Genomic DNA, 22,949 nt, shown 5'->3' with positions numbered 1-22,949 from the left:
AGATAACCCCTGCTCACCCCCTTGGTAGCTTGGCACGAGCAGTAAGGCTAAACTCGGAGGCAATGTGTAAAGCATTTGCGCCAGCACACAACAGCAACAACATACTAGGCACACCACAAAAGGAACTCCACACAAGGTTATATAAAAATAACTTCTGTATTGTCAAAACCACATCAGATAGAAATCACACATGTACATTGTGCCAACTGGCACGGGCAATATTCATAAAGGATTATTTACAAGACAGGGCCACATAGGCCACTGACATAATCAGCACTTAGTAGAAATAGAAATACTGTCAGAAATTAGAATAAAAGGATATAAAATCACTGTAGCACAAAAGAACAATTATAGATCACATCCAGTAACTACTGGGAACAGGTAAGTACACACTACGCAATACTAATAACCATAGGCCTAGATCACGCATGGACACATAACCTCTCTAGTATAACTATACTAGGCAAAACACAACCACCTACGAATAAAATACATTTAGGGGTAGGAGCAAGAACACATTACACATGATGCATCAAAAACACATTCAGCGGTGTAGGGAAAAAGGTAAACACATGATGCATAAAACATTCAGAGGTGTACGGAAAGAAAGAACACATGATACATAAAAATACATTCAGAGGTGCAGGGAAAGAAAACACATGATGCCTAAAACATTCAGCGGTGTAATAACAAGACACATGATGCATCAAAAACATTCAGAGGTGCCAGGAAGGAAAACACAACTCAATAGTGCAAAGACACATGATGCCTAAAACATTCAGAGGTGCAAGGAAAAACCACACAATTGCGCAAAACCTACATAAGCCACCACCTGTGGCAGTCCCTAGGCCAACTGGCCTTGTTGGGGCTAGGACGCCCTGTGTCTCAATGTCAGGGGCCTAAACGGTGCAGGTGCCCACTACTTGCTGGGCACCTGAGGACAATCCCAAGACCTAAACGGTGCAGCTGCCCACTAATTGCTGGGCAGCTGTGAATCAACCAAAAACTGTGCCAGGGCCCTTACTGGCCCTAGAACCAAAGCTGCACCAACTGGGAGCCACACAGGCTCTGGGCATATCACACATGCCCCATTGTGCAGAACGTTGGAGCCACACAGGCTCTGGAACACTCGTGTCCCCCAAGGGCCTCACTGGGCCCTAAACATCAGGTGGGCGGTGAGCCCCTCTAGACTCAAACAATAATGTGCCCCCCTAGAGCCTCCGTGGCTCTCGAAACAACTGGGGGAAGACAGGGGCCACTGACAGAACGTGGGGGCGGCCCACTGCCATCTGGGGCCGCCCGGAATATGCCCCTGCCGTGGCAGAGCTCTCAAGCTCCTAAAATCATGCCCCAAATGCTGGAGCGGCCCGCTGCCAAGTGGGGCCACTCTTCGCCGTCACTGTGCCTTCAACAGGCACCCACAGTGTCCCACACGGAGCCCCCCAGCCCTTCGACTCACCGGGCTCTCTCGTGCGGGGCTCCTCCGGGCGGCGGCTTCTCGGCTGGGCGGCGGCTCTCCTGCGCCGGCGCTTCCTACTTTCCCCGGTGCTCCCTCAGCACACGGGAGCCCCAGCAGCAGGCCACGCTTCTTCTCTCGGGGCTCCCTCTCGCTCACGGGAGCCCCGCAGCGGCCGCCGCCATCTTCCTCTCCTCAGCCGGCCGGACTGGCCAATCAGAGCGCGGCAGCAGGCGGGACTTCCTCCGGGAACCGGAAGTCCCGCCCCACATCAGGCACTACGGTGCCTGACTTCCTGGTCGCGGCGCGAGGGCCGCGGCGGTGATTAAAAGTGGCAAAACGAGGGGTGGGCACCCTCGGTTGGCAAAATAAGAATAGAAACGGGGTGAGCACCCGTTAGGCAATTACATAAATGGGGTGGCACCCGTACTTAAAAATATAAGCAGGGCTTAGCGCAGGGTGGCCACACAAAGGGCAGGAGCGCTTCCCACAGGGGAAAACCACAGCGCTCTGCCCAGTAAGGGAAACAAAGCGCTCTCAAGGCGCTGGGGGGGGCCCAGGCAGTACCTAAAGTCCCCTGAGATGACCCCTACAACAAGAAGGGTCCACAGAAGTCCCAGACCTCAAAAATAAAGGTCCTGGGGGCAAAGTCAAGCAAGGGGATCCCAAGAAAGAAAAGATCCTCCAACATCCATCAGGAATCCAGGGGCTGGGCAGGGGGGGGCCCAGGCAGTACCCTGGCAGATTCAAGTCCAAAAACAAGAACATTTTGGAAGGGGACACAGCCCCTTCTTATACAGAGAAAAGTCTTTGAAGTCTTTGTGCAGGCAGTGTGAGAACCAGCTAGAACTGGTTATAGGGAAGTCCTGTCAGTATCAGGGACAGAGGTGACAGTCGCCCAGCGGGGAGGTGGAGCCAGCATTATGGCAGGCAGGCACAGCCTCATTCACTCTTAGGTGCTATCTCCACCCACTTCCTTGGCAACAGATGCTGCCTTTCATACACGGGCTGACTCAGACAACCTCCTGGGGCTCTGCAGCCCCTGTCACCCTCAAACCAGACAGTCAATCCACAAGCAGGCCCAGGCACTCTGGGCCAGGCTCACCAGCCAATCGCACGCCAGGCACAAACTACACAAGTATGCCAACTTCTCAAAGTGGCACTTCTAGACTAGACACAACCATGCCGCATACACCATTATGCAGCATTCAATCTCACGAGTTCGCACATATCAAACTCGACCCTGCACTCCCCACACATCAGGAACTACCATGGGCATACATATTCCCCATTCATTCCTATGGGAGGGCAGGTCACTCACCACACATACACTGAAAGCACACGCACTTTACACTGTACCACAGTGAAAAAGTGCGCAAAGGCCTAAAATCACCAACACCAGGTTCTAGAAACAGGCTAGGAAAAAGCAAAAAGTTTCGGGGTGAACCTGCCAAAAGGGCCAGGTCCAACACTCACCCTGTAGCAATTGTAAAAAAAGCAAGGCTGGACGATGTTGTCTAAAGCCAGTACTCCTTAAAAGAGGTATAAGCCATTTTTTCCTGAGTTCACAATAAAATTTACAGAAAAGAATGGTGTGGAGAGTAGATTGGGAAGAAACACCATCACAAGGACAGGGCGACAGCACTTTTGCCCAGTTGTTTCTGGTAGGAAATGCAACCAATCTATAAAAAGAATTCATCCTGAACCTTACAAGGAGATAAAGCTCGTAACTCGCGGTGTTATAGGTGAGATACGGCTGTATAGTGGGTACCCGGCTGTATAGTGGGTACCGCTTGTATAAGCAAAGTGTGAATAACGGAAGGTTTGGTGATCTCACTCATCAGTCTCAGATCCTCTAGATGAGCCAAGCATTTCTTTTTTAAAACCTTTCTCGGCACCTCATGAATTAGGGAGGGGTTTAAATAATATTGATCCCACCCCAAATCATGAAAATACCTCGCTATATACCGCAGCCACCTAGAGTTATTAGCGTTATCCATTTTTAAACAGTCAGAGAGAATGGATTGGGTAAAGGTTGCCTTGTCTGAGGTCCAAATCCTATGCCACAATAACAGAGGTTCAGTTTTTGCTAGGTCCGTCGCATATGCGAGACCCAACTCAATGTGACAAGCAAAAGTGCCCGTGCTACCAGGCACTGTGAGAAGGAACCTCAAAAAGGAGTTTTCTACCCTCTGGATACTGTCAATGGCCACAAAGCCCCAAAGACCAGCCCCATACAAGGCCACAGATAGACATTTGGCTTTATATATCATGATAATTTCTGGGGGAGCTCTCTTTCCCAACTTTCTAGTGAAATTAGTCAGGGCTGCTGTGGTTCTTAAAAAAAGCAGTTTGCGTGTTTCCACAGCTGCTGTCCATGAGAGTTTGTGGTCTATTGTTATACCCAGGTAAGAGTATTTGTCAGTTATTGCTATTTTTTCCTTATTGAGGTAGATCCCCCTCATTTTGTTTTTACGACCTGAACTTGCCCTCATAACAAAGGTTTTACTGATGTTTATTTTCAGGTCCAGACCTGCCATAAACGTGGAGTATCTGTCCAGGTTCTTTTGGAGTTCAAGGGGGGTACGGGCTAGTATGACTGTGTCGTCAGCATAAAGGAGTGCAGGAATTGGGCTATTGTTCACCATTGGAAGATCCTGGCACCCCTTCAGCATCTCTCTTTCCAGCCCGTTCGTATATAATGTAAAGAGGAAGGGTACCAGGACACACCCTTGCCTCACCCCTCTTTCTACTGGAAACTCCGCCGTCAGCTCCCCCCATCCCATAGCGAACTTTTGCTGTGGCGTTTGAGTAAAGTTCTCTCAGAAATTTTACTTCATTCAATGGTGCCCCCATATCGATCAATAAAGACCAGAGTTTAGAATGGGAGACACAATCGAATGCGGACGATAGGTCCACATAGACCATATACAGGTCTCCTCCTTTAATGGAAACTTACTTATCGATCAGGAGTGAAATATTTAACGCCTGCTCAATGGTCCCTAAGCCTTGACGGAACCCGTTATTGTAGGTCTGAAATGATTCTGCCATCATCTGCCCAATCTTGTAGTAGTTCTAATATGACTCGACCAGCCACTTTACCAAGGGAGTCTAAAAGAGAGATTGGGCGATAGCAAGAAACCGACCCTCTATCCCCTTTTTAGGGCTCGGCCTACGCCCACGAAGTGGGTGGAGCTTCGAGCTCCTAATGCTAAAGAACAAAGAAAGGATCTCTAGGGCTCTGAACAGACACATTCCTTAGTGTATTCTGTCATCTGCCTAGTGATTCGTCTTCGCTGTGCTGTGTATGTAGTAGCGTTGACGTGGTAGGCTGTAAGTAATTTACGCGTGCCCGATGTGGCATATTGTGTGCGAGAACGAGCACGGCAGAGTGATTAATCTTAATTACGAGCTGTCAGAGTGCCCGTGTAATGCAATCCAGATGGTGCGAGCGCGTTCACCATTGCATGCAACAGAACAGTGACACGGTAAGCGAGCTAAGGACCCTTTGTGGGAGCGCTGAAAGATTCTTCAGTGAAAGATGCAAATGTATGCATAGGCCGCGACTTACATCTCCTGCCACCTCAAGGCGCACGGGGGCGAATTCCGGCATTGACAGCCGCTCCTGCGAGTAAATAACATTTTTCTTTAGTGTTACACTTTACGATTGCTAAATTTCGAGAACAGATTCAACCGAAGCGCAGCTATTTAAATGAGACGTTTTCTTCAAATAGGAAATGCCTCATCAATGGTTCGAGCCAATTAGGAAGTGAAATTCGAGTCCTCTTTAAAAATGGAGAGGTAAAAGGTTTGTGAGCGCTCGTTTAGCCGAGGGTATGGAAACTATAAAAAAAAATGTGACGATGAAAAGTAGGACCTTAAAGCATAATTCTGTGAACGGTATTCCTCTACCGTAGGCTTCTCTTCCGTTTATTAAAAATAATGATTTACCTACATGCCATTAATAAGTTAAAAAAAAATGTTTTCGAAATGCAAATAAAAGCCACAGTATGGCTTTTGCAACCACAAGGCGCTGCGGCTAACTGGAGATCTGACCTGCATCCCTCGGAAGCAATTAAAAAGCAGCTCTGTGGGGGCTTACCGAGCTTTAAATCAGCAGCCCGGGAGAAGTTTGACAATGTGCATGCACCCAAAAAAAGAATAATAATAACATTCCATTCTTTGGGCGTACGTGAAGAAAATGCCATGTGGAAGTGGTTTCGAGTCCTCTCCTGGGTCGCGATTCAGCTCACAATCTCGGCAATAGACTGGGATGTGAATAAAACTGCCAGAAATGTGAGGTGATTTGCCTGGATGTTTGAAACCTTCTTGCTCTGCTGAAAATATCTCTCTCTCTCTTATATAACATGCATTTACAGAGCGCCACTTTACCCCACAAGAGCTCGCGTGCTGCTGTTGACAGATAAAAGATGTTTACTGTTATCCGACTCGGTGGTACTCATTTTATCAACCTCAGAAGGATGAAAGGCTGAGTGGAGTCACACGTGCGACAGGCTAGTGAAGCCAATGCATATCTACAGGCTAGTGAAGCCAATGCATATCTACAGGCTAGCGATGACAGTGCATATCTACAGGCTAGCGATGACAGTGCATATCTACAGGCTAGCGATGATAATGCATATCTACAGGCTAGCGACGACAGCGCATATCTACAGGATAGCAATGACAGCGCATATCTACAGGCTAGCGATGACAGAGCATATCTACAGGCTAGCGATGACAGTGCATATCTACAGGCTAGTGAAGCCAATGCATATCTACAGGCTAGCGATGACAGTGCATATCTACAGCCTAGCGATGACAGTGCATATCTACAGGCTAGCGATGATAATGCATATCTACAGGCTAGCGATGACAGCGCATATCTACAGGATAGCAATGACAGCGCATATCTACAGGCTAGTGAAGCCAATGCATATCTACAGGCTAGCGATGACAGTGCATATCTACAGGCTAGCGATGACAGAGCATATCTACAGGCTAGCGATGACAGCGCATATCTACAGGCTAGCGATGACAGTGCATATCTACAGGCTAGCGATGATAATGCATATCTACAGGCTAGCGATGACAGCGCATATCTACAGGATAGTAATGACAGCGCATATCTACAGGCTACTGAAGCCAATGCATATCTACAGGCTAGCGATGACAGTGCATATCTACAGGCTAGTGAAGCCAATGCATATCTACAGGCTTGCGATGACAGTGCATATCTACAGGCTAGCGATGACCGTGCATATCTACAGGCTAGCGATGACGGTGCATATCTACAGGCTAGTGAAGCCAATTCATATCTACAGGCTAGCGATGACAGTGCATATCTACAGGCTAGTGAAGCCAATGCATATCTACAGGCTAGCGATGACAGTGCATATCTACAGGTTAGCGATGACAGAGCATATCTACAGGCTAGCGATGACAGAGCATATCTACAGGCTAGCGATGACAGTGCATATCTACAGGCTAGTGAAGCCAATGCATATCTACAGGCTAGCGATGACAGTGCATATCTACAGGCTAGCGATGATAATACATATCTACAGGCTAGCGACGACAGCGCATATCTACAGGATAGCAATGACAGCGCATATCTACAGGCTAGCGATGACAGAGCATATCTACAGGCTAGCGATGACAGTGCATATCTACAGGCTAGTGAAGCCAATGCATATCTACAGGCTAGCGATGACAGAGCATATCTACAGGCTAGCGATGACAGTGCATATCTACAGCCTAGCGATGACAGTGCATATCTACAGGCTAGCGATGATAATGCATATCTACAGGCTAGCGATGACAGCGCATATCTACAGGATAGCAATGACAGCGCATATCTACAGGCTAGTGAAGCCAATGCATATCTACAGGCTAGCGATGACAGTGCATATCTACAGGCTAGCGATGACAGAGCATATCTACAGGCTAGCGATGACAGTGCATATCTACAGGCTTGTGAAGCCAATGCATATCTACAGGCTAGCGATGACAGCGATGACAGTGCATATCTACAGGCTAGTGAAGCCAATGCATATCTACAGGCTAGCGATGACAGTGCATATCTACAGGCTAGCGATGACAGAGCATATCTACAGGCTAGCGATGACAGTGCATATCTACAGGCTAGCGATGATAATGCATATCTACAGGCTAGCGATGACAGCGCATATCTACAGGATAGCAATGACAGCGCATATCTACAGGCTAGTGAAGCCAATGCATATCTACAGGCTAGAGATGACAGTGCATATCTACAGGCTAGTGAAGCCAATGCATATCTACAAGCTAGCGATGACAGTGCATATCTACAGGCTAGCGATGACAGTGCATACACTCACAAGGAGACCACAGGCAGCTGAGGTGCAATCTTCTCCCACTCACAAGAACGACATCACAGGCAGCAGCAGTGCAAGCTTCTTACACTCACAAGGAGACCACAGGCAGCAGAGGTGCAAGCTTCTCACACTCACAAGAAGGACATCACAGGCAAGTGGTGCAATATTCTCACACTCACAAGGAGATCACTGGCGGTACACACCACATGAACACACTCCATAACACATAGCAACAATACATTGGCATTTACAATGCCATTAGCTCAAACTCAAATAAATCCGAGCCCGATTGCATTTCTAATGCTTGTTTAAAAATGGGAACTAACACGGACCTCGAACCAAGATTCCAATAGACCGACGTTGCAAGTTGCATTCAGAACTCTAGTTAGAAGGGGGTCCAAAGGTCCATTTGGGCTTTGAACAAGTCAATTGGAACACCATCGGGACCCGGTGCCTTCCCATTTTTACTAACTTTCAGAGCCTGTGCAATTTGCTTTGGTGTAAACTGTAGGTCAATAGGATAAGAGCTAACTGGGTCATTGAATTTGGAGTCCTGTGGATTTTGAGAATCCGAACTAAGAGAAAAGATCTTAGAGAAGTGTAGAACCCAATCTCTCTCCTCTATTGCTACCTCTAACTTTGGGAGCTTATTATTGTCAGTTAAAAACGGGGACTTGACCACTTGCCAGAAGGCGGCCGAATTGTTGTGAGTGCAGCTTTCGTGCAGTTGGTCCCATAATTGGTTTTTTAGTTCCTTTTTCCTAATTTTAAGTACAGAGTTGTATTTCTTCCTTAAGTCTTTTACCTCTTGTGGAATCCTAACTGGTTTCCTCAAGGCAATTTTTTAAATTAGAATAAGCAACTGTACAAGCGTGGTTAAACTAGCCCTTTTTCTGTGCGGATTTATGTTTTACTTCGACCCACAAAGCCTCATTAATCGCTTTTATAATTGTCTCAAAATTGGCAATGATTTCTTGATCTGTTGCATCCAAGGTGAGACATTTTATGAGGTGAGGGAAGGACCTTACTACCACTTGCTTTGTTATTTCTGTAGGGTCTACTTTCCCCCATTTCAATGTGTAACCATTTAATCTGTTTAGAGACAGATTGCTTTGTGCTAAAATGGAACTAAGGCCACTCCTTGGATTCTGGGACAATGGCATTGAGATACTAATTGGGGTATGGTCACTTAATGCAGTTTTGTGTGAGGTGAACACTGCTTCTACAGACATTTCTCCATTTGAGACCAAGATATAGTCTATGACTGTTTGGTGTCCCCTCCCATGAAATGTTGGATTAAGTAACAAATCTGCCTTGTTGAGATTGTTTGCTACAACTAAGTCTAGTTCAAACATTGTTTCATTAAGGAGGTTACCTAGGGTGGAATGCCTGAAGTGTGTGATTGGATTACTAGCTTCATCTAGGATGCCACAAATGTCATTTCTTCCAGAAATACATGGTCCCAGATTGAAATCCCCCCCCCCCCCCAGATAATTACCTCCTCCTTGACTGCCTTTCTCTTATGAGCTAATAGTATAGAGCGAATCAGGGATCCAACGTTCAATGCTTCAACATCTGACAAGTTGTTGTAGAAATTAACTACAAGGAAGTTATCCTTATTGTTGAGGCATAACCTTAAAATCTGAAAATTTGGATCTAATTTAATGGGCACAACTTCGATTGTGTTGAGGAGGTTTGCAACATAAATTGTTAAACCTCCTTTCGCTCTGCCTGAAGTAGATGGTTGGGCAGGTGAGAAGTAGGTCTTAAAACCCTCCATATGTATCACATCACATGCCCAGGTCTCCTGTAATGCTATAATGTCAAATTTGGGAATAAAGTCCACCCATTTGTCATTAGTCACTTTGGCCCGCTGCCCTGCCACATTCCAAAATAGAACTGTGACACGATGTTTTTTCTCAGCCCCTTTATATCCCCCATTATCTGATGTCAGTCTATTAGTAGTTTTAGGGATTGAGTCCTGTTCAGAGGTGAGAACTACGCAAGATTGGTTCTGACCCGCGGACATAGTCGCGGGATCAATCACTATATCCTGCGAACAAATTTGCTTTGGGAATTGGGCAAGTGAGATGCCATTAGAGGGTGGTTCTATATTCATAAACGACACCTCTTGTGAGCTGTCAAGAACATTGTTAGTTAATATCCTAGAATCGAGTCAGTCAACTCCCTCCATGCCCGAAAAAAACGGCATAACGGTTGTAAACGGGAATAGGATGACTAAATTGCTGATGGGAAAAGAACCTAGGACAACCTTCCAGATTTAGAGATGGAGACCTGAACCAATCATTCTGGTTTCGGAATGGGGGCCCTGTATAGTTACTATGGGGATGAAACAGGGGCCTGACGTTACTTACAGGGGCCATTAAACCTCTAGGATAGAAGTATGTCAGATCACGTGCAGTAATTACATTACTGCCATTTTGGGGAAGCCAATTAACTATGTGTCCAACGGCTCTATCATCTCTAAAGTTTATTATTATGACATCTCCCTTTATGTCTTTTTTTCTATGTCCCAACCAGGGAAGACGCCTGCCGTACAGAATTTTGCCGTTTATATTTGGTGGGAGTGGGCGATTCTGTCTTCACCAAAATATGACTTTGTTTCTCAGTTGGTATTCAGCTTCTGTACTACCCTCCTCTAAAGGTGGCACACCAGTGAGAACCACCACATATGGAACTGCTTCCGGCAGCAATTCCACTATGAGCCTTTTAGGTGGAATTTCCCTCGCAGCATTTTCTTGATCGTTCACTATTGGAACACTTCGAGGAAGATTAGATTTTCCACACACTTGGGCCTCCTTCCCTTTTCTTTTTATGTTTAGCTCTATTGTCTTAGGGGGGATTCGTTTTGTCAGTTTTGTTTTAGGTGGATTCACAGTTTTTGTTTCTTTTTGAATTGTGGTATTTGGAGCTGGAACAGAAGTTGGGTGGGCTGGTGTAAGCTTTTGTAGGTCCTTGGTGGCCCCTTTGATTTCCCCAATGGCTTGTTCCAACTTTCCCAATTGTCGGGCTATTCTTTTCAGCCTCATTGCTAGTGGCAATATGAGTGATCTAATTAAGTGTTCCATATTGCCCACTAGATCACTAGTGGATGAGTCTTTTATTGGAACATGTGGTTGTGTAACTGCTACAGGTGTTAGGGATGGATTATTTAAAAAGCTTTTGGTGTTCCCCACATTAATGTGGGTGGTCTTGTTTTTCTGTGAACCACTTCCCCTCTTTCTCCTTTTTTTCAGGGGCGGACCTTGGACTTGAGTGGTTTTGTGTGTCTTTTTTGCTTTTTGAATGGACTTTGCTTTAGGTGGAGGAGTATGTGACAAAACTTCGACCTCTGAAATCGGGTTAAGAGAAGATGTTGAGACGTTTATAGTCGGGTCGCTAATTTCAGCTAGTGTAGAGGATCTATCCTGGAAAAGTAGTGGGATACTGTCACTAAGGGATACTTCACTACCCTCCTTTTCGCAAATAGGACTTGAGACAGGCGAAATAGCTAGCTGCAACGTGCCCAGAGACGAACGCTTATTCTTAATAAGTTCCACTGAGCGGCGTCTCTCGGCCCGTCTCGCTGAAAGCACAGTTTCCCTGTCAGTTTCTGTGGCAACCCTGAAAATGTAGTTATCGAGTGTACCTCGATTGGTTCCTCCAGGCAATTGAGACTTTTCCTCCTGAAGGGACGGCATTATAAAGATCACTAGTGGCTGTGGGGGCCTAGTTGAAACACGCTACAACTCTAACAGTGATCTCAGACCAATCGCTAATAAAGCATTTTAATGCAAGGGACCAATTACGGTGGTTTAGGTGGGTCTGCTTTCTCAGTCATTGTAGTAGAAGTCTTTGTGCTGTAATGAACATCAATGTGCTAACGGAAAGGGAGGGGGCCCAGCCCGGCCTCTGAGGGCCTAAGAGGGCCCGCCCTTTGCCCGGGCTTCGCCGCTCCCGCGACGCGGGAGTAAATGACGATTATATGTCACGCCTGGTGCTGTGGGCGTGGTGGTGGTCCTGGCCAGGTGGGCTTGGCCGAAAGGAGACTTGGGACTTGCAGTCCCCGACAGGTAGGCAAAAAGAAGTTCCAGTGAAAGAAAGCGCCACTCGTGATCAGGGCGCTATACGGCTGCTATTTCTCCCAGACAGTCCTCACAGGGAAACAAGCAGGAACGCCGGTAGACGAAGGGTTCTCCTCGAGTTTACTCTCCTCTCCCAATCACGCCACAATCAGCTCGGCGCAGCGGCACCCCCACTTAATGCAGCAGGCGGCTGGAAGCCGCTGCGCTTGCTGTTGCGCCAGTCACCCCTCAAGGGAAGAAGGAGCGACCCCACTATGGAGGCCGCAGTGCCGTATCCGCTGGGGCAGCGTGCAGGCTGAAAGCAGGGGAGCAGAAGAGCCACGCTCCCACAGGGTCGCACACCCCCGGGGGTCAGCAGAGCGATAGCCACTGCCAGGCTTAGTCTTGGGCGGCTCAGGGGGATTGCAGCTCCTATCCCCCGCTCGGACTCACCCAGCTTCCGAATGCTGTGCTGCTCCTCTCCGCTCCGCACGGCAACCACCCTCCGCGGCTGCTGCGCCTGCTCGGTTTCAGCTTCGGCACGAAGGTTTCCCCGCAGATTCCTCCCAGGGCTGGACTGGCCATAGCGGGCACCGGGCAATCCCTGGTGCGCCGCACGGGTGGGCCGGTTTGGGCCCCTTTTTGTTACAGGGCGTTTTTGCAGCATAGCTGCAAAATCGGCCCTGTACCAAAATCGGCCAGGCAAAGAGCTCTGTGGCACCTCCAACCCCCCCAAGTGGGGAGGGGGGGCCGGCCGAGCACTTTGCCAGGGCCGGTTGTGGTTCCTCCTGGGTGGTTGTGCGGTCGTCCGCCTCCAGCACTCGCCGCACACCACCACCGCCGCCGCCACAGCCTTCCCCGTGAAGCCTTCTCCCGCACTTCGCCGCTACCGCCAAAACGTGGACGTGGACTTGTCTCTACTACTTTTATCTCCATCTGCCCCACCTAACGTCAACACAAGGATGCTTTGTTTTGACATACCTAGTTCAAGGTACATTTTTCTGTACCACCCACTCTAGCAAGGGTGCCACTTTTTCGGCTTACAATTCAAATATGCCCCCCCCCACTTGTGGCAGCCTTGGCATTCATCTACTCTCTTCCCCCAAAACATCCCCTCGTGTCTCATTCTGAGCTCTATTTTCACAGCAACGCTCTTAAACTCTTTTTCGAACATTCACCCCTTCCTTTTCCTACATGCATGAGCCCTACACTTTCTGTTCTCAACACTCCACCTCCCTTTCTCTATCTCACACACCATCCTCCCACACTTTTCATTCACGCACCAGTTTCTCTTCATCATCTGGTCCCCTTCTCTCTCTATCCTTGTTCACTATACGCACTACTCTTCCGGACATTAATTTCACTATTCTCTGACATATTCCTTTCACGTACCTTTTAGCTTCGCCCTTCTCTCAAAGACCCTCCTTTGTGTCTCACGCACTCCCCTTGCATCCAGTTTCCATTCTGACGCACTCACACCTTCACCTCTCACGTAAATCTTTCTCTCACAACCTCATGCGCACGCCCCATTCCCTCTTCCAATCCTCCCTTCCTTCGCAAAGCCTACTTCTCTTCTCATACACTCAACCTCTCTCACACTTAGCCTTCTTTTGCTTATGTTCTCAGCTCCTGTTTCTCACAAGTACTTTCACTTTTTCACTCTCTGTCTTAGACACACCCTCACAGATGGCTTTTTGAAAATTGCACTGGTGAAAGCAAAGCTGTGTACCGCAGTTTGGCCGTGCCGACTTATAGGCCATTCTGATAAGGTCTGAAGAAAAAATCCTGCAGCCCTGTCCACAGCGCAGAGATACCCCTCCGGGGGTCGATTCAGACGCTATATAAATAAATAAATAAACTATTGATCCTGTTTACTAGCTTTCCCTACATCCCTGTCCACAGCGCAGAGATACCCCTCGGGGGGTCGATTCAGGCGCTATATAAATAAATAAATAAAATATTGATCCTGTTTAGTTGCTTTCCCTGCATCCCTGTCCACAGCGCAGAGATACCCCTTCCGGGGGTCGATTCAGGCGCTATATAAATAAATAAACTATTGATCCTGTTTAGTTGCTTTTCCTGCAGCCCTGTCCACAGCACAGAGATACCCCTCCGGGGGACGATTCAGGTGCCATATAAATAAATAAATCCTTCCTTTGCAGGACTGTAAACTTCACACAACACATTGATGACTTCAAGATGAAACATGGATATTTAGTTGGAAAATTGTAGGAAAATGAAAATTTGGGGCAGTTCCAAATTAGTGGCGCATGTGTTGGCTCATTGGTTTTCCACATATTGAGAAGTAGGCGTTGCCTGATCGGCCATTCTTAGTTGGAACTGAACAGCCACAGCGTAAGGAACTATGGTCTAGACAGGCACACAGGTGCCAGGTGTTGGTACCTACGTGCCAGTCTAGAGCCTGGCGCACCATGCGCTGGTCAGTTCACAGGGCGCCAAGTGCTTTGCAATTCCAGCCTCCGTGCTGTATGTCTTCAAAATGTTGAGCTGCCAGCGATTGGGCTTTGCCTGTCAAGCACCCCTCAGTCACTTGGTGCCAACTTAAAACATAACCCTCCCATCCTGCTCCCGCCACTGAATAGTCCATGGCCCTCCCACTTGCCTCCCTTTTGGTATATCAGGATTGCTCTTAAGCTAGCCTGACCCTTCCCTGCTCTCTATAGCCACGCTGTGGCCAGTGGTTGCCCGGCACCCTCCCTGGTCCCAGGATTCACAGTGCCAGTCACCCTAGTGCCCAGCCCCTTTGTGCTGTGCTGTTGTGCAGCTGAGCCTCAGTCTATGCCCAGGCAGAGTCCACGCTGAGTTGCCTGGTTGTTCCCAGGGGCACACCAAGCTCTTGCCAGACCTGCCCCACACCTCACTTAGGTTTCAGAGGAGTCACTCATACGCGTAGCTATCAAGTGTGCAGCAGGTGCACTGTCACCGGTCCCAGGGGCCGGAGAGACCCCCTGAACCCTGATGATTGCTGTATTTTACTCCCCAAACACAGTTCAAGAGGGTCATATTTATTGCTTGCACCAGGACCCATAGAACCCTTGCAAGAGCACTTGCGTCTCTGTAATAATGAACCTACTAGCAGTGCCCTCGCACGTGGGCCTTGGGGTACTCCCACTTACGGTTGTAAGTGAAGCCAGGGTGGCACTGTCCTGTTGCTCCCCAGCACTTACATGTGGAATCGTCTGCGCCAACCTTTCTTTCCCTTTAGCCTTTTGAGATCCAGTTGTTGGGTACCATTTCTCCAGGCTTTCTAGCAGCTGGATTGTCACCATGCACGATTGGGGCAGTGGGCTGAGTGGTGGGCCTTTCTGCACATAGAGGTAAGTGATAGTAGGTAGGAACCAGGCAGCTCCCAGTAGTTCAAAGAATGGTCTGTGAGGTTGGTCTCTGCTCCACTAAGCTCGCCACTCTGAAGCGGGCACACGCTGTGCCCCGGTGGCAGTGATCATCCTGGGGCAGGGGGCTGTGGAGGTGGGTGGTGCTCCACCTGCCTCCAGGTAAGCTGTGCCCTGTTTCTCCAGGTGACCCCCACCCCCCCAAACTCTGAGCTGTGCTCCCACCCGTGGAATTGGAGAACCCTTCACATGTCAGGGGAGCACACCCCCTTCCAGCAGAGCGAGAGCAGCCCTGGGGATATTCCAAAGGCCACATGGCCAACCACACATACATTCTGTCAGCCTACAGAGGCTCCATTGCTGCAGAGTATTGCTCATGGACTGTGTTTAAATCGTATATTCCTAATGGTGGAGCAATTCATATGTAGGTTAATAACTAACTCTTAATTGTAATCACATTTATATAATGCTTACAGCCACGGCAAGGCGTTGAATCACTTTATGAAGGGTAGTATGCTACTTTGCACCCCAAAGCTAGTTGTTAACCCAGTGGTTAGTTTATATCTTAGTATTAAAATAAACTTTGAAAAGATTTTGAGCTTTGTTTTTCAGGATTTTAATCAAATGTTAGTATCAGATGAGTGGAAAAGTGAGAAAAAATGTCCACTGTACAGACTAACATCTGCTGGTTCTGCAAAATGTTTTCCTAGCCCAAATTTTAGTCCTTAAAACATGTAAATTGACCCTTGAAGAAGCCAAGCCAGATGAAGTGCTCAGCTTATGTTAGTAATTCACCTCTGGTGACTGGGGTGTAGCACGGAAAGTGACAGTGCAAGACCTGCTCTGCACGGTGAAACAAACATTTGTGGAACTGGTGAATGCTCCTTCCATTTCCTTGAGTGTGAGTGAAGAGGCAGGGGAAATGCACCTGCAAGGGAGACTTGTATAAAAGAATGAAATGTGTACTTGTAAAGCGCACTTATACCCCAACTGGGGTGTCCTGGCGCTGTACGCATACCGCTGTGGAACCCTTCCTGGCTTTTCCCTGTGAAATGTCCACTCCTGGGCACCCCCAAGGTGAAGTCAGGCATCCCAGGGCTGTTGGGGCCGATGTGGAGATTAAGCAAGCTATTGCCCAGAGTTGCAGAGTGGGACCCATGATTAGAATAGGCACCGAGGCGAGAATTATCAGGTCCGAGGAAATTGAGCCCAAGACCCGCCGAGGCAGGAATTGAACCCTGGTCCCAGCCAGACTACTGCATCAGGGTCTGCCGCTCTAACCATTTGAGCCACACTTCTCCAGAGAAGGTGGGTCGTGATCACTGTAAGACAAGCAACACTGCTATTACATACATGTTATTTGTGCGTCGGTAACCTGTGAGTGCACATGAGAACAAGCACTCAAAGCCACTGAAGGATCCTGCTGTTCTAGAGGAAATAAAGTATGTTATGTTATGACTATTTGTAGAACGCACTTCTCACCCGGGAGGGCATCCTTTTGCTGGATAAGAAGGGGACTGAGCTGGCCGAGTCTGAGGTCTAGGTAAAGAGCCATGTCTTCAGCTTCATGTGGAGATCAAGGACTGAGGATAAATAAGGCTTTGATGTGAATGGGGAGATCATTCATGCCGGGGGTAATGAGCTACAGGGAAGCACCTAGCATCTCCAGGCCTCTGCTACCTCCTTGCCTCCTCCGCTGAACCGCATTGTGGACTTCAGATTGGCCAGTTTCGTAAGCCAGCAGCTCTCCTCGTGCCACAATTTGTAGGCCCATACTACTGATATGAAATTTAAAACTACAAGTCCCAGAATCCAAAGTGTCAATGACTAAAAACACTGCTGGCTGAAGGTAACTCTGAGAACATGGGGGGCAATTGGCAGCTAGAGGTGGGCGAGCCACTGAAAGCTCGAGCCTGAATCCTGGCTCTGCTCGATATCCTGTGGATACCTCGAGCCCATAATGAGCCGAGCTTTTAGGTGGATTCTGCCTCCATTCACCTGGATGTGGTGTTACAGCCAGAGCTGCCGACTATGAAACTTACGAAACAGTTTAGAGTCTTTGCATCAGCTCAAAATCCTCTGATTTTAGGCAAATCTCTTAGGGGCTCATTTACGAGAGGCCTGCGCTGCGAAACGTCACCTTTTTTTGGCGTTCCAGTGGCGCAGGCCTCTCAGTTATATCAATGAGGCGACGCAAAGCGTCCCAGCGTGGTTCCGCATGGCCTTATAGATATGGAGTAAGGCAGCACAAAGCTGTGTTGTCTTATCCTGCATCAACGAGGCAATTCATGGGTATTGTTCCCCGGCAACACCCATGGATTTTGACACTTCCCCAGGTGTACAAAATCACATAAACCTGGTGCAGCGCCGAAGTCTTACACCTCCCCAGAGCAGGCGTAACAAGGAGAAATGTTTTCATTTCTACACATCATTTACTCTTTCCATGTGTTCTGCATTCTGCTGCACACATAGAACAAGGAAAGCAGGTCTCTGGATTGTTTTTGAGAGAAAGTGCTCCTTCCTGCACAAAAACAGTCCTGCCAACAACACGGAAACCTCCTGCGTTGGCGCTAGGCATCATATTGTGTCCTGGCGCTGGCTGAAAGGATAAGAATGCACTGTATCTCGTAAATGTGGTGCATTCGTGCCCTTTCATATTGGCATAGGGCAGCGCAGCACAAAGACTTGCGGCGTTGCCCTGCACCCATTTTTGGTTAAAAAGCCCCTTAATCTCCCTCTGAGGATCTGGATGCTATATGATATGCCAGTGTGGCCTTATCGTTGAATACACTCGCAAAACATGTATTGAGTTCAGTCAGGCCCTTTCGAACAACCTTAAGCTCAACCCTTGCTAGCTATGACTTTCAAGCAGCAAGACTTGAACACAGGAACTGAGTGCAAAGCATTTAACAGTACCTAACAATGAAATAACAAAGCCACACAACACATAAGAAACACAATACCAATAACCCGATCCCATAGATCGAGGGGGATCTGCGTGGTCAGATCACAGTGCCCTCACACGTGGTAAGGTGTTGTGCTTCATCATAGGGTGCTCTTCGTCAAGCTAACGTTGCAAAGCTTGACTGGACTGTGGGCTCTTTAGCGGAGATATTTTTATCAGTAAACGCGGTAAGATGAGTGCAAGTGAGGGTTCAACCCCTTCGACGCGGGGGTAATTCGCCCACGTCACGGGGGGAGGGGTGGGACTGCGGCGCCGCGGTGCTCGTGACAAGCCCAGCTCGTCATGAGGCACAGTGGAGCTGTGCTCATGACGAGCTGGGCTCGTCACAACTCCGCCCACTGATTGATTCTCCCGCACAGGTGGGGAATCAATTGCACATGGGAGTGCCGCGGCCATTATGACGAGCCCAGCTCGTCATGAGCACAGCTCCACTGTACCTCATGACGAGCTAGCATGGATGTGGTTAAGGATAGGGGTTGAAGGAAGTGATGAAAGTCTAAGGGAACCAAGTGAGTATGGGGGAATGGTCCCTTGGCACAGTAAAAACGACGACGCTATCTTGAGGTAACAATGTTATCTAATACCTTGCATGTGAAAAGAAGTGTGGGATCAAAATGTTTCATGCCTTGGTTGAAGGCCCATCTCTCCACAAACTCAACAACAGCAGGCCAGCAAGGCATAATGTGTTGATGGCTCTTCCAGGAAGATGGTGCCTTATACAATTCCTTCGTGTTACACAGGAGGGCAGCAAGGGTATTTGGAGGAGCCACGAGGCGCAAGATCAGCAGGGAACCTATGTGCAGATTGTGCTGTGAGGCTGAGGAGGTCGTGGTACATCCATACTAATATTATAACGAGAGAGCCCAAACCTTTGAGGAGGGTAATCTCAGTAACCACAGCACCAATCACAACACCCAATACAGCGTTGGAAAGGGCAGTTGCAGCAGAAGGACATAGGCTATGCAGACGGCCACCATATACATTTAAAAGGTAAAAGAACCGTGCCAGCAAAGTAGTCCCTTGTGGGCATGTCTGCGTTCTGCTGTGGGCGTGACAAACGCTGGGGGCGTGTGGTACGTTCCGCCCTTCATGCCATGTGAGTCGTAATTGCGCCGCATCAAGGGGCATGCTGGGGGCGTGACACGCTGGGGCCGTGACAAACGCTGTAGGTGTGTGTCCGCGCTGTGGGCATGTGTCCGCCCTTCATGCCATGTGAAGCGCCAATTACGCAACTGCGCCGCATCAAGGGGCACGCTGGGGGCGTGACTAACGCTGGGGGCGTGTGCTACGTTCCACACTTCATGCATCTGGGTCGTACATTAATCAGATCGTCTGCTGTGGCCGTGTGCTTGGGGCGTCACAAAGGCGTTCACCTCGAAGCGTGGTAAGTAACCATTCGCAAGACTCCCTTGGGGGACTGCCCGTTGTCTCACACATACTGGGGGTGCCGAATGCAGTCTGTGCCTTGGCCTGGGTGCGTCTGAAAGGGCCGAACGCAGTTTGTGGCTTGGCCTGGGTGCGTCTAAAAAGCACTTGGGGCCGAAGAGCGTCAGTGTGGGTCATAAAAAAATAAGAATAGCAGGAAACAATCATTCAAGACTCACACAATTATAATTGTTAGACGGTCGCCGCTGGCCCTCAAGCGGGGGAACAAGCGACTGAGCGTGTCTGCGGGGACAATTACTGCAGCCTCTCATGCGCGCTGTTACTGAACTATCACATTAAACCAAATTACACGCACCTGCTAACATCAGCCAGGTCTGTAGCCGGGCTCAGGCGGCGGATCACTACACTAATTACATGCGCCTGCTAACATGAACCAGGGCTGCAGCTGGGCCTCAAGCGGGGGGACACGCGCCTGCTAACATGAACCAGGGCTGCAGCTGGGCCTCAAGCGGGGGAACACCAGAATGACCGTATTTGAATACACACATTACACACATTCTATTTCATACCTGGACAAGGTCGGGACGGGCTGCTAGTTTTATATAAATTTGCAACTGAGCGAGGTTACTGGCCTAAACCTTCTTTGTGCTCTGGAACCTAAGATCATGCTTTAAAGCAGTAAACCTTTGTATTACTTGTGAAGCACCATGGGGACTTTTTAGGGATGTTTTTCAAAGATGCAGAGCAAAGACTAAGAGAAAATAAAGGCAAATGAGGGCAGGGAACACTACAAAGGACTCATTTTGTGGATTTATTCTTAAAATTGTGTTATTGTTTCATATGCTTGCCTGCTTTTCCTGACTAACTGTATTTTAGTTTCTGTAGTGTGTTAGGGCGGTGACTTGGGCTCCTAAATGTGATTTTATTGCAATGATAATTCAATCAAGCAATAACTATATTAAAATCAATGCCTCCTATCTGCTCCCAACTTTGGTTTTAGACTTCAGCATTTTTTATTATTTACGTCTCTTTAAATGTTTTCTTCTTTTTCTATTTTACCCCTCTTGTGCCACTGTTTACCCTTCGATACAACTAAGAGGTTTATTTATGAGCCCCAAGCGGTGCAGAGCATCACTTTTTCGGATGCTCCGGCAGCACAAACCTCTCAACCATATTCTATACGGCCTCGGAAAGCCCTTTGCGTGGTTTCATTGATATGGAGTAAGACAAAGCAGCACAAGTCGTTGCGTTGCATTACTCTGCATCAGGGAGGCGTTCCATGAGCATTGCAGTGGGTGTTCCTACGCAACACCCATTTCTCATTTCTCCTAATTTTTTTCTCTTTCCATGTGTGCTGCATTCTGCTGCACACGTGGGAAGAGGAAAATACCCCTTCTTGCACAAAAAAAATCTTGCCTGCAACAGAGGCACCCTTGCACCATGGTGCCTTGTTGGCACTAGGCTGCTAAATCAGCACCTGAACAGGCAGAAATGACAGGAATGCACTGTATTGCTTAAATACGGTGCATCTCAGCCCTTTCACTTCGGCGTAGGGCAGCCCAGGAAGGTACCTTGCTTCACTGCCCTATGCCAAAATGCAATATATGAGGTGCTAGTGATGCATAGTGATGGTGAATATTACTCCTACATTTGGCTGGGACTCAGAAGCAATCTGGCAATATTTGGGTGTTCTGCTTGGAATCCGCACATCATGGAAAACTTTGTTGAGGATTTGTCTGTCCCCCTGGGCCCTCGCGCATCACCACTTTCTACATTGAAATCAAAAGAGATCGAGTCATATTTTATACATATTGTGTCAAACTGCACATGGCTTTCATCTTACTGACACACATGCCAGATGGTCCACACACCAGTGGGCAGCCAAACTGAGGCTGTCAACGATCTGCCCTGTTCATTTCACTTTTTTGCTTTGATCAAATTTTTTATTTTGCAGTTCATTTCGAATCTCTGTGAATTGACAAGTAAGACTTTGTTGGTACCATTGTATATACAAAGGCAGAAATTGTAAATGGGATGGGGCTGAATGATCTAACGAGTGCAGGAATGTAAAACATAAGGTGTTAACCTATTCCTTTATGGCCAGAGATGTCAAAAGGAGAATTATACGAAGGGCCATTGGAATTATGCGGCTGCAGTGTATATTTTGCATCATTAAAGATTTGCCACATAATCCATCATCTGTTGTATACTTTGCAGTTCAACAACAACAAAATTCTAGCTGAAACGGATCAAAAGTTACAAAAAATGCAGCAACATGTGATGCCGTGCAATGGAAGGCCCCTCCCCAAGGGTTGATTGGTCACCTTTCAGTAGCTTATTACTGAATTTAAGTGTTAAAGTTGTATTGATGTGGTGAAACCTTTGCTAAGACAGTGTTAACGTGGGTGAAAATGCCAAAATAATGAAGTAATACTATCATAAAATATGCTGCTTGTAGTTTGGTTTGCCCTGTTCCCATCATGCACTGGGACAGGAACAGACTAATTTGCATATAGCCAGGTTCTGAACTGGGATGGTGCAGTGAGCTAAAAAACGGTGTTGGATCTAGCCCTGATCTCTTGACTGGGTGAGAGTATTCTGCTTAATTCAGAAACTCTGTCCATCACCACCCCTTGTTGTTAAATATTTTGTCCACCCTAAGCGTGGAAGGCTATACTCAGATGTGAGTCCCTTGCTCATTGCACCATCAGGATTCAAGCAAGCCGGGCCGACTGTAAAAACTAGGTCATGGACAATCAATATTTGCCCGGCGGTATCGCCTCTTTAACCCACAAAATATTAATCAATGAAGAGGCAGGCGCTGGAGACTGGAAGGCAGGAAACAAGGTTTATTTTCTCCGGAGGAGAACACATCAGTTCGGACAGCCAGTATCGTCACGAGGTGCTCTAACCGCATCTCTGAGGCCTGGCCTCTTATACACATTTTCATGATCTTTATTGCAGGTAACACATTCTTGTAATGCTTTGAAGTATGAAAGGACATCCTCTGAATCTCCCCTTCAGGCCCGTTCCCACACACATTTACAGTTGAAGTCCCCACCCCGGTCACAACAGGTGATGATTATCGCGCAGCTGGACATCCCGCCGATTCACGGGATGTGGGGGGTTTGATCAACTCGAGGGTCCTTTGATGAGGGAAGCTTCCTACTGTACGGGGGGGGCAATAAACAGTATCCGCAGAGCTAGGTGGCGGCCTGGGAACGAGGAAGACAAACGGGCACACAGGAAAGGGGGTTTTGTATCAACAAAAGGGCCTGGGACCATGAAAGGAATGAAGGGAGGTGTCGCGCTGGGAACAGGATGGGGTTCTGGGGCAGAGCTGCGCTGAAGAGGGGTTTATGACCCAAG

Source organism: Lissotriton helveticus, chromosome 10 (genome assembly GCF_964261635.1).
Source record: "Lissotriton helveticus chromosome 10, aLisHel1.1, whole genome shotgun sequence".
Taxonomy (NCBI): Eukaryota; Metazoa; Chordata; class Amphibia; order Caudata; family Salamandridae; genus Lissotriton; species Lissotriton helveticus.
The sequence above is the reverse complement of the archived record's forward strand: the minus strand, read 5'-3'. Positions refer to the sequence as shown.